Source organism: Phytophthora infestans, genomic scaffold, assembly GCF_000142945.1.
Source record: "Phytophthora infestans T30-4 supercont1.13 genomic scaffold, whole genome shotgun sequence".
In the NCBI taxonomy this organism is placed as follows: domain Eukaryota; phylum Oomycota; class Peronosporomycetes; order Peronosporales; family Peronosporaceae; genus Phytophthora; species Phytophthora infestans.
The window spans coordinates 1,433,635-1,437,871 of NW_003303746.1; positions in this window are offsets into that span (position 1 = coordinate 1,433,635).

The following is a 4,237-nucleotide window of genomic DNA, read 5'->3' on the forward strand; positions in this document are numbered from 1 at the left end:
TTCGGCCCATGCTTGTGACCACCCCAATTCTTAAAAGCCAAATAATTTCGCCCTTCTTTTTCAACGGCCGATTTTTTTGGGCAATTTAAGAAAATTTTCAGATGAAAACAATTAAATTTTTTGAATAAGTTTATATGGTACAAGAAAGATGATTTAGCGATTGCTCAATTTAGACTTTTAGAAGTGGATAATCGTGCAGTAGTTTCCAACTAATCCCACATAGTTTAACCGACAAGTCAGTGATTCATGTTTCTTAGGAAGTCATGTGAAGCAAATATTTTGCAATCGAATACTGCGTACATTACGAGTCCATAACTACAGCGCGTTTCCCACTGGGAGACGGAGATTGTTGGTTCTGATGAGCCAACATAACTACCAAAAGAGCGGTCGTGCTATTTGCATGTAAGCTGTGGCTGTCAAACACATCACCGGAAAGATTGCAGTGTAACGGTCCAAGAGCCCTGCGGCCGTATTATCACCACTGCAGTTATCGAAGAGTCCATGAACGTAAAGGGGCTTCCAATCTACAAGAGCGTAAAAGCGCACTGCATATTTGTCTGGTTTTGATGCGATCAACGTTCGTGCTGCCGACAGTGCCTTTGTTCAAATCAAGCTAGCTTTTAAGGCTAATACATTGCGTAGCTCGCACACTCTTTGAAAATATTGTTGAGAATGCTTCTACAGTCCCATAATGGGTCCCAAATTTTCACTTCCTCCGGAATTGTGTCAATTGAGTGTAGTGTCAGTACTACCCGGACACCAAAAAAGCGATCTTTCTGTATTGTGGCTTGAACCGGTGGATGGTTATACAGCGCGTTGGTAGACCAGTAGTCCCAGAGTCCATTCAACGGACAGGAACTTATGGCAATTTTGAGTTCGATATACGCGTTGAGCTCACATAGAGCGATTTTAGGGAGACCTTTTTCTTCAAATTGCGGGTAGAGCCATTGTCAATGACTCAACCCGCGTCTCAAGGGCCCATTGAAGCAGGGTGCAGCGAGCGTTACGGCTAAAACAAGATCGAACAGTCGAAGTATTCATTTTATTTATTATGCTGGTCTTGTTCTCGCTTCTTTGAGGAGTATGATGCCTCCGTCGTTTTCAAGATCTCTCAGGTAGGCCTACCCGACTCAATCCTTGCCAGCAGCCGAAACGCCCACGTCACCACCAGCTTTGATGTCGTCATCACTATGATCGGCGTTTCTATGCACTTGCTCTTCCTCCCTCATACTGTGCGGTCAGACTGGACCCCTGTGAGTCACAGGGGTCCAGTCCGACCGCAGTAGCTCGATATTCATGGTGAGCGATGGATCTTTGCAGCTCACGGAAGATTATAATGTGAGATTGATAAAGTAAATTAATGACGCAAAGTCAAACATTTCGTGAAGCCATGCTACATTAGTTAAATTGTGTCCGAGCTCTTATCTTGGGAGTAGTTGTAGCCAGGCAAATATTTTAGTGTTTCTTTCTTTGAGGCAAAGAGGGGAAACATACTTTATTAGCTCGATGGGGCTACACTCATGGAGGTTGACTCGATGGAGTGGTCCAATGAATTCGACTCGTTTGGGCTTCCCTAGTTATGAATCATACCCATGTAACAAAGCCTTATGAAAGGTGAAATTCATTCTAGAAGGACTCCTTACTTGGAAACATAATCGATCTCTGCCAATGGAAGAAGAGAAAAAAAAAACCCGCTGGCAGCTCGAGCTGCTTCTTCCCGAACGCATCGAGCGCCGGGCCGTTCGTCGAGCCCTGAGCTCTGAGCTTGAGCTCCTTAAACGCTGATCGGCGAATGACCGGATTTGCTGATCTTCCCCCGGTTCGGAGCCCCCGGTTACAACTTGTGACTCTGCTCCCTCGTACTTAACCGACCGCTTTCCTTCTTCGGGACCATCACAGCAAAGAGGGGAAACATACTGGATTAGCTCAATGGAGCCGCACTCATGGAGGTTGACCCCTTGGAGTGATCCAATGAGCTCGACTCGTTTGAGCTTCCTCCTTAAAGTAGCGTGCACGGTATGAGATGCCGGATACGTGCCGCTTCATAACGAGGTGTATATCAAGTTGCTTGTGTACTTCGGCTGCCTTCCGTAGTTCTTCGTGGTAGGTGGTTCGTCGCGTTTGAGCCTATCACCCGACTAATCCTGATGCACGGAGCCACACCGCCGTCAGACTATGTCTGCGGCCCTTCGGTGAGCCGGTACAACGTCTATCGCTATACCTGGACATGCGCACGGCGCCGGTTGTTAAGGTGAAGGCACGGTTCAGCGGAAGCGTGGTCGCCATAGCTGGATAGTCTGGCGAATAGCGCTATCACGAGTCCTCCTCCGCTGCCGCATCATTATCGGTCTCTTTTGGCCTAGTGTCGTGCTCTGTATGTCACTTCTAATCGATGTGACGGGACAGATACCCCTAGAAGGCGGGGCCGGCAAGCGTAGCTTGCCGGTGTTGGTGGCGGTCACAGAGTGTCTGAAAGAGATGAAAAAAATCTCGCTGGCAGCTCGAGTAGCTTCTTCTCGACGGATCGAGTGCTGTGTCGCTCTTCGAGCTCTGAGCTCTGAGCTGGAGCTCCTTGGGCGCTGATCGGCAAATGGCCGGATTTGCTAATCGTTGGAAACACCGGTTACAACTTGTGGCTCTTCGCACTCGTACTTAACTGAATCCGTCCGCAGTCTAGTTTGATTCTACTGTGAATTTTAGCAAATACGATGCATAAGGTTTAATGAATCGCTGCAAAGCACGATTTGTACTACTGAACATTGTAGTGCTAAGACCTATTTATCTAGTTTAAGCTGCTACAATAGTAATACACATAGTTATTACTACGTAGTACTACCTCCATCCCAAGACATTTAACATCTCTGTTTTTGTGCCATTGCGCGTCGTTTACTTACGCTATTAGCACGCTAAAGCATTCTTTTGAGTGCTCATCATGGGTGCTACAACTGCATCTTTGCTGCGCAATGTTAACAAGCCAACGGAGGAAGATTACATTGTCATAATTGGGGTGATTCTGGGGTGCGACGGGATAATCTTCGCCACACTTTATGTAGTGACCTTTTTTTAGTTTTGTTTTCGCATCTGGAAATTAGAAAGGAGTAATCACAAACTAAGCTTCCCCACGCCAGAACTCCAAAATCGGTGTAGTTAATTTAGTGATAAGATCACCTGGTAGACCAGTTAATTCAAAAAAAAATCACCTAATATTTTCTTCCTGAAAAAATGGTATTATAAAATATCAACTTAATGTTAGTTATACTGGTGCTTTAGAGCTTGACCGAAAGCGTTATTTCGCTGTGGCAAGAAAGGTCACCGCGCGGCGGGGTTCCGCGCGCCAGCTCCCATCATCGCGCACGCCGATGCTGAACATTCCTGGGTCGCTCATTCAAAAACCTACTAAGACCAGTAGGTGTGTGGCGCCCTACTGGCTTTAACGAAGGACCGGGCCGTCCGGTGACAGCCCAACCTTCGAGTCCTCCCGTGCTCCAAGCACACACCAATGCCACCACTACGCCGGGCGACTCGAGACTGATCATCGTCAGCCTCCACATCAACGATGCCCGGTGACCACTGCGCGCGCTCCTTGGCTCAGGAGCGACCAAAACCTTCTTTCGCGCGTCGTGTTTGTCGGTCCTATCCAAGAACGTCCGCGTCCGGAATGGTCCGGACGAGATTCAAGTCAAACTCGCAGATGCGCGTTGCTCGGCGTGACTTGTCCTTATCGTACACGCTCGACGGCTTCCGTAGCAAGGATGACTTCTTGGTAATCGAGATGAATTATGCGTTTGACTGCATCCTGTGAATTCCTTGGCTTGCGCAATATCAACCAGAGATGGACTGGCTGGCCCAATCCGTCAAGCGTCGACGTGGATTCGACGTGAGTGAGGTCTTCACACACCTCTTGGTGGCGCCAAGAGACTGGCCCACGTCACAGTCGTGGACAAAACAGCAACGACACAGGCAGTGCACAGAGCGAGCGATGGCCCTCTCTGCATGGCTTGTGCTACGTTAGAGCCCTCGCGGTGTCGCGCGGTAGATGATGAAGTGATCGAGCAGCGGCCCCCACAACAGGAGACGGTGGTCGAGCAGCGGCCCCCACAATACGAGACGGTGATCGACCAGAGGCTCCCACACAACGAGACGGCGGTTGAGCAGAGGTTCCCGCCGAACGATTTGGCGGTCGAGCAGATTGGGCTCCCGTCGAATGATGCTGCGGCTGAGCAGGGGCTCCCGCGTG